Source organism: Protopterus annectens, chromosome 2.part2 (assembly GCF_019279795.1).
Source record: "Protopterus annectens isolate FY-2018-M chromosome 2.part2, PAN1.0, whole genome shotgun sequence".
Lineage (NCBI taxonomy): Eukaryota > Metazoa > Chordata > Ceratodontiformes > Protopteridae > Protopterus > Protopterus annectens.
In genome coordinates this window covers 135,512,150-135,524,649 of record NC_056730.1, presented here as the reverse complement: position 1 = coordinate 135,524,649, position 12,500 = coordinate 135,512,150, and positions in this window count along the sequence as shown.

Genomic DNA, 12,500 nt, shown 5'->3' with positions numbered 1-12,500 from the left:
ATGCATTCATGAGAGATTTGAATACTAGGCACAGAAGCTCTATGCATTCATGAGAGATTTGAATACTAGGCACAGAAGCTCTATGCATTCATGAGAGATTTGAATACTAGGCACAGAAGCTCTGTGTGTTCATGAGAGATTTGAATACTAGGCACAGAAGCTCTATGCATTCATGAGAGATTTGAATACTAGGCACAGAAGCTCTATGCATTCATGAGAGATTTGAATACTAGGCACAGAAGCTCTATGTATTCATGAGAGATTTGAATACTAGGCACAGAAGCTCTATGCATTCATGAGAGATTTGAATACTAGGCACAAAAGCTCTATGCATTCATGAGAGATTTGAATACTAGGCACAGAAGCTCCTTTTTGTTTGTACAAATGTTTGTCCTGGATATGAAATTGACTTTAACTCATTCAGGGCATGTTGTAAAAAAATAGATTTGGTTTTGGTGAATATTTTCAGATTGCTGCAATTAGAAGTGCTGCGATTTCCCTGTTGGAGATCGGGAAAACCATTACTCATGCTTCCTGGGAGTGCAGGCAGGACTTCTTGGAGGGACTGATTCTTGTGGATGGCAGGACATATTATCAGCCATCAGTCCATTGCTCATCCTCTCGTCAGCTTCACTAAATATATGGGGTGGACGTGGCTGAAACAACAGTAAAACCCTCAAGCCACCCCTGATGGATGTCAGAATTTATTTATTTATTTAACATTTGTTTAATGGGAAAGTCTGACTGGTACAGAGCCCATTTTCAGTGGAGGTCTGGGGAAAAATGCTCCAGATGCATGCCTTTGGAATGTGGAAGGAAACCGGAGCACCCGGAGGAAACCCACATGAATGCAGGGATGACATGCAGAGTCTGCACAGAAGGCACCCCAACCGAGAATCAAACCAAAGAATCTGCTGCTGTGAGGTCACAACCCTAACTGCTGCACCACAGCACTGCCCAGTGATGGCTCCTCTTCTTCCACTCTCATCCCGGTGATGGGAAACAAACTGACCAATCAACTGGGATGAAGGCGATGATCATCAGCCAGTGGGAGCAAAACTGAGCAAACCACAGAAGAAAGGAAGAAAGAAAGAAAGAAAGAAAGAAAGAAATACATGTTAGCTTATAGTGAACTACTTTAGGGTGGGTTTTCTCCATATCACAGGCATAGTTGTTTATTAGTGAAGCACTGGGAACATTTTGTATCCATCCAAGTAAGGCAGTTTTGTAAACTGAAGAACACAACTAATTTTATTAAAATATATACATTTTTATTTGCTGGCCCACTGGTGCAGAGACACGGCATTTATCTGTGCCACTGTCAACATAAGTTTGGGAACAGATTTCCTTCACTGAAAGGTTTGGAAAAGGGGAATAGCAATATGCAGTTACCAGTTAGCTCTTTATTCCTAACTGGAGTTATCTTTCTGAGATATCTCTGGTAAGGACCAGAAACCTTTGTGGCTGCATCCTGTAAGAAGTGGAGTACAGAGACAACAACGCATCCACATCTGGTATAACATCTAATTTTGCAAAGTAAGAATAAAATCTGTTTAGGTATACAAATAATACATTTTGAAAAGTATGAGAACTCCAGAGATCACGTTTTTGAAAAGCTTTAAAAATATTACTTTCTTGTAAGATGTGGACAAAGATAACTTATTTCCAATGCTGTGGGCATGTGTTTTTTAAACTAAAAACAGTTTTTTTTCCTTTACTCTTGACTCTCAGAATTAATTTTATTAATGCAGGCCAAAAATGTTTCTGATGTGACACAGAAGGTGGTTTCCCAAAGTGAATTTGAAGTCACTTGATGCAAAAGGAGTATATTTTGGCCCTGATCCAAAGAATAGTTGTAATTATTTTCATTAGGATTTCTGAAGAAACTATGGTAATGTTTGTTTTGAGAAGAAAATCAAGAATGCTTTCAGTTATGAAATTTAATTAGCCAAACAAAATAGTGTCTCAACTCTTTGATTTATAAACAGCTTGGCTATTGCAGAATATCAGCAGTGCATTTTTAAGACACGACTTCATAAAGTGAGGCATCAAAATATTTTCAGTAACACAAAAGGCAGTTTTGCAAAAGAAAACCAGTGTTTCTTTTTGGAATGGAAAACAAATGTTCTTTGATTTTGCTAATAACAGAAGTCTGTTATACAATACAGTCTGAAGAAATGGAAATAGTATTAGTTTCAAATCAGTATGTTGAAAATCTACAGGTATTCAAAACTTAATTTTCCAGATGTAATATAAGCTTTTAATTTAAGCAGTTGTAACACGTTTGCATGCAGTTTCCATAACATCCATATCTGGACCTGTTTCTCAAATAAAGCAAAAAAAATATAAAAGGTAATTTCCCTGAGTAACTGTAAATTCATTTTATTGGAAAAATATAGACTAATAGAACATTATTTAATAACATGCATCCAGTATAGAGCTTTCTGGAAATTTCTGCATAAAATATTGAACACTGAGAAGGTAACAATGATGTGTAACAAATTAAATTTAAATGCATAACCTGGTAATTAGAAATACATTTGTCTCATAAATTCACCTTAAGGTTCACTGTCATTATCTGTGGCACTGTTACTATGCTCTGTTGTCCGAAAGGCTGAAACTCCACTCATAGTGTAAACTTTCTCTTTGGGGTAAACAAAAACAGTCAAAAGATTTTCTTCATAAAATGAGTCTTATAGAAGACAATTTAAAACCTGAACTCAAAATATCGAGAAAGACCTAAGCACTGACCTTTAAAACAATCCTGAATAATCCAAAATTGAATATAATTATAAACAGTTAAGCAATGCATCTGATGAAGCACATTCGGTGTGAAAGCGCTTATCCTGTTTTGTCTGTGGAATAAACAATTTGTATGCTTTCAGCTTTGGTGGTTACCTGGTTTGTTTTTTATCAGTTTTGTGTTATACTGGATACTTTGGCTGGTTTGGGTAATTGGTTTCTGCATTCTTGTTCTATTTATTACCCACCAGCGCATGGCTGATCAAGTAGATATTGAACTGCAATATCGACCCAAGATGGAGTTATCTAATCAGCAGTGTTTCAAACAGATATGTACTGTGGAGGCTAATCCTTTATTTTGATGTACCTTTTTGGGTGAGTCAGTGTCAGCTGAACCTTGTGAATGGAATATGTTTAAAGCATCCCTTAGAGACTTTGAGAATGGTTTATATAAGCTTAAAAGGATGCAATGGCAACATTTACATCTGGAAGCATAGGTTCATAGGTTCATACTAGGCTATCTGCCCTAGGGCATTTATAAGCCTAGCCAGAGTGTGTTTGGCTTTCGCCACCCATTTTAAATTAATTTTTGAATACTGTGCCTCTGTCTAACAGTGACACAGAAGTGATAGCATCTCCCATCCACTCATCAAGATTCCTCTTGAAGAGAGTCAATGTGGGACTCTGCCTAACCTGGACTGGGATTTTATTCCAGAGTGAAGGGAGCCTCTGGGTTATGAATCTGTCCCTCCAGCATGTCCTATTTATTTCAGTGCTGAGGTTCAAGTCTCTCGGTAGCCCTCGATGGGATTTGGATTTTCTGAGGTGCAGCATGTCCATTAATTCCAGGTTGGACATGGCTTTATACGTCAGGCACAGATCGCCTCTGAGCGCGGGTATGCCACTGAGTAGAGATGGAGTTTCTTTAACCGGGCAGCATATGGCATCTGTTTGAGACCTTTGATCCTCTTGGTGAGGTACTTTTGGGGTCTTTCCAGTTGCTGCAGGTGTCTGGTAAGGTACATCCCAAAAGGCATTGTACTCAATTATGGGCCTGATGAGGGATGAGTAAAGAGGATGACCTCCCTGATCTAGATGTGAATCCCTTCATGATTAGGTGGGCTATATAAAATGTTTTTCTAACCACTTTGGCCACGTGGTTGTCAAATGAGAGATTGCTATCAACTTGGGTCCCCAGGTCCCTAATGACTTCTTCTGTACTTAATGGATTACCACCTATGTGGTAATTTGTTTTTGCCAAAGGGGATGACTATACACTTTTAGCTTGAGGCCATGGCTCTGGCACCAGTTGTCTGTTTCTATGAGGCCCTTTTGGAGGATGCTTGTGTCAGCTGGTGAGTTGATTATGGCACCCAGTTTGCAGTCATCTACTTGGTCAGCCACAGTCCTTCCGTGTTGGCCTGTACCGCTGAGAAATATATACCGAACAAGAGAGGTCCCAGGACTGAGCCTTGTGGGATGCCACTTGTAACTGGTTTGGAGTCTGACATGGCTCCAGCAATTCTAACCATGTGGGTTCTGTCCTTGAGCCAGTTTGCAACCCATCTAGTGACATAGGGGTTTATATTTAAGCTGGTGAGCTTATCTATAATGGGTCCAGGTAGGCTGTGTGGACCACCTTCCCTCGTCAATGGCCTTGGTGACTGTTTCAAAGAAATCGACCAGGTTTAAGAGGCAGGATCTGCCCTTAACAAAGCCAAACTGGGTAGGATCCAGTGTCTGTAGGTCCCCAATATCTTTATTTATGAGGTCCATGATGATCCTTTCCATAGCTTTGCAGACAAAGCTAGTCAGGCTTATGGGGCGATAGTTTCCAGGATCTGTTGAGGCACCACCTTTGTGGAGAGGGACCACTGTTGCTGTCGCCACTCTTTGGGTACATATCCTGTAGTAAGGCTAAGATTGAACAGTAGTTTTATGTTTGGGTTTAGCTCTTCTTGGAGTTCATGTAGGACACAGCCGGGACACCATCTGGTCCCATTGATGCTGTGTTTTTGCCCTGAGCATCTGAGATGTCAGGGGCAGCACTCTGTTGGGATAGATATTTGCCCTTTGGTGGGGAGAGGGGAGAAGTTTGCACTGAACCTGTCAGCTAGGATGTTGGCAATGTCTGTGGGCTCGGTGTATTTTTGTCATTTTGGACTAATTCTGAGCATATCTGGGAATTCCCACCCAGGTTCCTAACCTAACTAAAGAAAGCCTTGTGATTATCCTTAGTGTCCTGTGCAATTTTTCTCTCGAAGCTGGCCTTAGACGATTTTATGAGTGCCCGTAGTTTTTTGCTAATATTGATCAGAGATGCCTTCCTTTTTGGGATTTTGCTCTATCATGTAGTAGCTTCCTCCTTCTATTGTATAGTTTGTTTATGGCTGGGGTCCACCAGACAGGACGTCTGCCTTTGGAGGATTGGGTCTTGGTTTTATTTGGGATTGCATGATCCATGCATTCCTGAAGGTGTTCATAGAATGCGTTTATAAAGGATTCTGCGGTCTGGGCCCATTTTCCACAGGCCCGGGGCTTTGAAGGATTTCACCTCGGTTTTGAGGCATGTGAAATTTGCTTTAGAGAAGTTTTTCACTGTGGTTTCTGGGCAGGGGGTGGGGTCAGGATGTGAATATCCAGTGAGATTAGTTTATGGTCTGATCTTACCAGTGAGGGATACACTTCTGGTCTGGAGCATAGTGTCCCCATGTTGGTGATGATCAGGTCCAGTATGTTTTCCCCTCTTGTGGGAGTGGTAACAAGTTGTTCCATAGCATTTGAGTTTATAAATTCTAGGAACCTTTGGGCTAGGGTGTTGGAGCTAGAGTAATGCTCCCAGTCTATAATGGTGTTTGGAGAGACCTTCATATTTTCCAGTATTCTCAGGAAGGCCAAGTGGGGTTCCTGTGTTTGGGAGGGTGGTCTGTAGCAGGCTATAAACTGGAAGGCAGTTTTACCCACAGTTAGTTGCACATGGATAGTCTCTGATGCTTGCCACCAACCTGGAGGTGTGTGTATCTTTGAATATTGATACTCCCTCCTTTTGTGGTTCGTCCAAGTTTTATGAAGTATAACCTGGTAGTGCTGGGGTGCTTTTGGGAGCCTTGAACCAGGTTTCTGTTACTGCACAGATATCAATGTTCTCCATGCTAAGGAGAGTTTTGAGTGCATGCATCTTGAGGTTTAGACTTCTGGCGTTGAGTAGCATTACTCTTAGTTTCTTATCCCTTGTGATACCTATGGAGGTGGGTTTGTCTTTTGAGCCTTGCCTAAAAAAGGCACTATGGGGGTAGCAAGAGCCTTTGCCAGTATCCAGCCCAGGGTGACAGGTGCTTGTCGAGCATGTCATCCCAGGCTGACAGGCATTGGATCCCCTTTGAATGACACCAACACTTAAGCCAATTGTTGAAATTGATCATCTTGTCTTCATATTGTGGCATCATTCTTGGTGAGGGTAAGATGCTACTCAAGGTCAGGGTCATACCTGCCTGGGCTACATGCTCAGAGAGCTCCTCTATGTCTCTTTTCATGTAGTCCAGGGAGGTATGTCTCAGGTCATTCACACCAGCATGGACAATGACCTGAGTCATAATTGTACTTGCCTTGGAGTGACCTGAGTGCTGGTGTTATGTGGCAGATCTTAGCACCCGACAGGCAGCTCACCGTGACCTTCTCCTTGTTCAGCCTGATGAGCGGGATGTCAGTGTGCCTGACGATAGAGTCACCTATTACAAGTGTATCAGGTGTGTTGTTTAGGCTGTGACTGTTCGGCACACTGGCTTTGTGAGCTATGTGTTGTTTGTTTTGGGGTAGTTGCTTGGGTGTCTGCTTTGAGGTCTCTGCTGCTTAGGCAGATTTTTATTTAGAGGTATGTTTTGTGTGTTTATGTGTTTGGTTTGTTGTCGGTAGGTCTATGTGAGACTGGAATTGTAGTGAGTGTGGTTTCCTTCTCCTCCTGACTGGTTATGCCAGTATTGAGAGAGCTTAGCCTCCAGTTTGGCTATATGGTTGCATCTCTCACATGTGTTGGAATTTGTTGGGAGGAGGAGAGGGTTGTCTGTGTACATGAGGCAGTTGTAACATTGCCTCAAGATTCCCAGATTCACCAGCTGGACCGAGAGGAGATTGACAACTGACCTTTGGACATGCTAGAATAGTATTGGGAATTCCTTTATAATTGAAAAAGGGCTAATGGGGAACAAGGTACGGAGTTTGTGAGGGTGTAGTGCTTTTAATTTTTAGAGCTGACTTATATAATTGCTTTAGTGAGCAAGTGCCAGGTAACTTAAATGCAAGGTAACTTAAATGCAAAACGACAAACAGTAACTTTCTTTCAAGTGAAACAAGGAAATAAGTACAGTAAGCAATGCAGATATCACTAGGGATCCACAGAAGTGCTTTTAGGTGGAATTAGCGTTTCAGGAAATAAACAAACAACAAGCATACAAATAAAGCTAGATTCAGCAGGCCTGGATCTAGTCTATGCTACAGCAAACAAGGTGTACCAATTTCAGTAAGAAACAGTTAGAATATGCAGGCACTATAATCCTCTAACCAGAAATTCCCTGCTCAGAAGTGCAGAGTCCAGCCTCCCCTCCCACAAGAGTGCAGACCGCAATCCTTCTTAAAATAACTGGCCTGAAGCCCAAGTGCTTAAACCAGAACTAATACACTTTTAGAATAACAGACACTGAGCTCTCAATCAGCAGTTCCCAACTTAGAAGGATGTAAGCTACCTGTCCTGTCACTACAGTGCAGGCCACAAACCTTCCTAATGTAAAACAACTGGTCTGAAGCCCAAGTGCTTAATCCAAAAGACTTAGAAATGATAGCTACACTTTAATCAAGTTACTACCAGCAGTAATAAATACAACTGAATACTTTAAAGAATGCCTGGATTAGTGCTCAAGTTATACAAACAAAGCTAGATTCAGCAGGCCTGGATCTAGTCTATGCTACAGCAAACGAGGTGTACCAATTTCAGTAAGAAGCAGTTCAAATATGCAGGCACTATAAGCTTTAACCAGAAATTCCCAGCTCAGAAGGACAGAGTCCAGCCTCTCCTCCCACAAGAGTGCAGAACCCTCTTAATGTAAAATAACTGGCCTCAAGCCCAAGTGTTTAAACCAGAATTAATACACTTTTAGAATAACAGGCACTGAGCCCTCAATCAGCAGTTCCCAACTTAGAAGGATGTAAGCTACCTGTTCTGCCACTACAGTGCAGACCACAAACCTTCCTAATGTAAAACTGGTCTGAAGCCCAGGTGCTTAAACTAAAAGGCTTACAATGAGTTACACCAAGCAGTAATAAATACAATTGAGTACTTTTAAGATGGCCTAAAAGCAAAATAAAGTAGGAAAAAACACAAATACAGTAAAAGCAGATACATTTTTTTTTTTTTGGAAAGAGAGAAAGGAGTAGCAGAAACTAAGCTGATTGGCCTTCTCAAATGCTCTCCCTGTACTGGGTAGAATGAGGTAATGACACTAGACTGGGAGGAGGGTCCCAGATCAAATTTATACTAACTGCAAAGCCACCAACTATAAAAACACTATACCAACAGGGAGGGAGGGTGGGAAACAAACAGCAGAAATGTTACTCACAGCTGAAAAGCAGCAGTGAGCCTTTAAATGAAAGTTTTAAACAGCTAAAGGAGCCACTAGAAAAAAAGAGTTTAACTGCAACAAGTTATCATAAACAAACAACCCAACAGATGCTTAATAAGAGTGGACAATTTCCAGTTAATACCTCACACACAGTGAAACTAGCTAGATGCATGCATACATCACAAGGTAGTACCTAGGGTCCTGCGTGTTTTACGCACGCCTACCTATGGCAACACCTACCCCACCTTATTGAAACAGTGGCAGATTATGAATAAGGAGCTGAGTTTTAATTATATGCAGTTACTGAATGATATTTTCCTACCGCTTGAGAAATAGTTGATAGAGGAGATGCAGTCTCTACAAACTAAGTATAAAGATGACATTTATTTGTCAGAAATAGATAACGTTATGCTCAATATACTTGCCTACGATGACAAACAACAAGCCATTAAAAAAGGAAATTGGAAAGGAATATGGCAGACTTTCGACTAGGCCATATTTCTGTGTGGCCGAGGGGTATTGAGCGTGTCACCAATTCTCAAAATCACCCGCCAGCTAATAATGTGGCTGATGTCGCCCAGCAGACTTTGACAACACCAGGATCTGTGTTCCCTACTAATCAGCAATCAGGAGTTCTAACCACTGTGGAACCCCCCATATATCGTAGACAGCCTACTATAGCAGCCGCCAATAATTCGGATGAACAACGGAAGGACTTGATTTCGAGTGGAGCTAGACCCAAGGATAACAGTACTGTTATACCTTTGGATATGGTATTCCCTCACTTTCCTGCCCCTTTCCAGAAAACTTTGCAGTTGACCAGAGGGCAGAGCTTCAGCTAGGGGCACAAGAGACATAAATTGTCTCAGGAGCATGAATTTAACATGGAGGACCTGCGAGGGAAGAAGACACCTTAGTCTTTAATCTTTCTTCATCTGTACTTACTTCTGCACAGGTTACTTTGCTTAACAGAGGATTGAATTTTGTACCCTCTCGTTCTGCTAACATAGAAGATGTGATTCTAGATATTAAGCTTTTTGCAAGGAATGTTGCCTTGAAATTGGTATATGGTAACCAAACAACGACTAGTAATGTGCTGAAATGGTCGAGTCTGTTCATACCGCAGCTGCCTCCAGTTGTAGAAACATTTGTGCGCACTATAGAGAAAAAAATTATGTAAATCACAAGCAAGTTTTATAATATTACTAAAGAAGAGTCTATTGCTCTACAGCAATGTTTGACTGATGACACTTTAGTCTTTTGCCCTGCTGATAAGGGAGGTGCTACAGTTGTTTTAGATGCTGTTTCATATGCTAAGAATATGTTAGACATGTTGAGTGATACGGAGGTCTATGAATGTATTACTTATGCTACCTTGCAATCTATTATTAAGGGTATACATGAGCAGCTTTATGAGATGTTGATGGAAGGTATGTTGGATAAATCTTTATATGACTTTATGTTGGCGAATGAACCTTTGACACCAACTATTCATGGACTACCGAAGGTGCACAAGTCACTCTTAAATCCCCCCCAAGACCTATAGTTTAGGGGAGGGGCTGGGTAACAGAGTTTGTCTCAATATACTTGGAAAGTCAACTTAAACAACCGTTATGTTTTGCCGTGGCAGTATTAAAGGATACTGAGCATTTTCTATGTGCTCTTGGAGAGTTTGCTCGACAATATGGTACTTTTTCCTCTGATGCTATTCTGGTTACATTGGATGTTAAAACTCGTTTTACAGTGATATCCCATGATATGGGGATCACTTTCTTAAAAAAGTTTTTGTACCGTTGTGCTGATTATGGTGTACAGTACATTGAATGCTTAGCTACTTTGCTTGAAATTGTGCTTTTTAATAATGATTTTATGTTCAATGGTGTTTTATATCATCAGAAAGTGGGCGTGGCGATGGGGACACCATGCACGAACAGTTATGCCAATCGTGATGGCAGAATGGGAGCGCACGGTGGTCCTATCCTCACATGCATATTCTAGACAGTTGATTTATTATAAGAGGTTTGTCGATGATATTTGGCATGGCCCCCTAGATGAGCTACTTGATTTTTACAATATCTGGAGAACAGTAGCTCTTGTTTCAGATTTGCTCTGAATTACTCTTATACCTATAGAGTTTTTTAGATATTAAGGTCACTCTAGTGGATGGATTCATCTCCACATCCCTACACAGGAAATCATGTAGGAAAAATGCATTGCTACATTACAAAAGCATGCACCCTAGACACATTTTTCATAATGTGGTCAAAGGACAATTATTGAGGATGTCACAGCTACACACTAATAATGATGAGTACCATGAGGCTAGTAATACACTTAGTTCTGAATTTCTGAAGAGAGGTTATAAGCAAATGATGCTAGCTGATACATCTGGAGCAGTGGATAGGCTAGGTCCTGATGGGGGAAACCATTTTTTCATAGGACCAATACCCTCTCTAGTAGTAAAGGGACTGAGATGTTTAATAACACTCTCAGGCTACCACTGACGTATGGCAACAATATACAGCAGGTTTGTGACACTATACATAAGTATTGGCCTGTATTGCTTACTGATTCTAGGATCAAAGACATTGTAGGTAATAAACCAAGTTTCACTTTTAAGAATAGCATGTCATTGAAGCGACACCTTTGTTACAAATCTACTGACCCCAGTGTCCCCAGATCCATCTGGACAGGAACCTTTGCATGTAGGTCATGCAAAGTTTGTAAATATATTTCAAAGGTAGTAACCTTCAAGCATCCTGTGATGGACTATTTTTTTAATCCTAGGTTTTATGCGGACTGTACATCTAAGGGTCTAGTGTATTTGGTGAAGTGCACCATGTGCACCACATTCTATGTTGGTGAAACCATAAGAATGCTGAAAGAAAGGTTGTTACAACATTTGGGTGACATTAAGAGGAAGAACTTGTTGAATGCATTAGCAAAACATGTTTCTATGCAATATCACCATAATTTTGAATTTATGATGTTGCAATTAGTTTAAGAGAGTGGTAGAGGAGGTGATTATAACAATATAGTAGTGTTAGCAGAGATTAAATGGATTACCAGACTGCAGGCTGATAAGCCTCCAGATATCAATGCCAGTGTGCCTTTAAAACCTATCCTTAAGGAACGCTATTTGCATCAGTGATTATCATCATGTTTTTATTGGGTATATTTAATTGGTTTTGTTTTATAATTGACCTGTTTTTAGTTAAGCAGTGGATCTGATGAAGCACAATCTGTGTGAAAGCGCTTATCCTGTTTTGTCTGTGGAATAAACAATTTGTATGCTTTCAGCTTTAGTGGTTACCTGGTTTGTTTTTTTTATCATAATTATAAACATGCAAGTTTATAATGCACTAAGGTCTGAAGCTGTATCTTCAATTCAAGGAAAAAAAAGAAGTCACTCTGATTTTGAAGAGTGTGGATGAAAATAACAGTGATGGACTGTTTTCTGTACTAAGAAAACGAGAAGCTTTTTATGTCAGATATATGGTACAAGTGGACTTAGCTCCGTCCTGTATCACTAGCAGTTAAAGCAGGGGTATCTGACAGTTCTTGAAAGGATATGTAATGGTGTAATACTGGATTGCTGGTGCAACCTTTTTTGTTGCTGTTTTTTTTCAAAAGTAGCATATTAATTACATCTTCCATATCTGAATATTATTTCTTTTCATGGTGCACGGTTTTGTTCTACTGCAACCTCTGCTTATGGCTTAACCCATTCACATTAATGCATCTTACCTAATGCTATACATGATAGCTGGTTCTTAAGTTATTTCTGACAGAGGACACAATTTGCATGCTGAGATGAAGAACTGTCAAATCCTCCGAACATAACAGTAAGTATGTCACAAGGATCAGTATTAGCTCCTTTATTATTTAATGTACTCATACAAAAAGTATATACCTCCTGCCAAGCAGCCATGTAATCTATTCCTAAATCGTAACAAGACTAAATTAATGTTATGCCTGCACTCCAACAATTGAACTATTATGTCTCAACAATACTTTTGGCCAATAATACTAGAATCAAACATGAACAAAATATAAAATTATTGGGAATAATACTTGAGTAAGATTTAAGATTTGATAAAACCATTCAGGATATAGTTCAAAAAACAACTCTAAATTATGACTGTC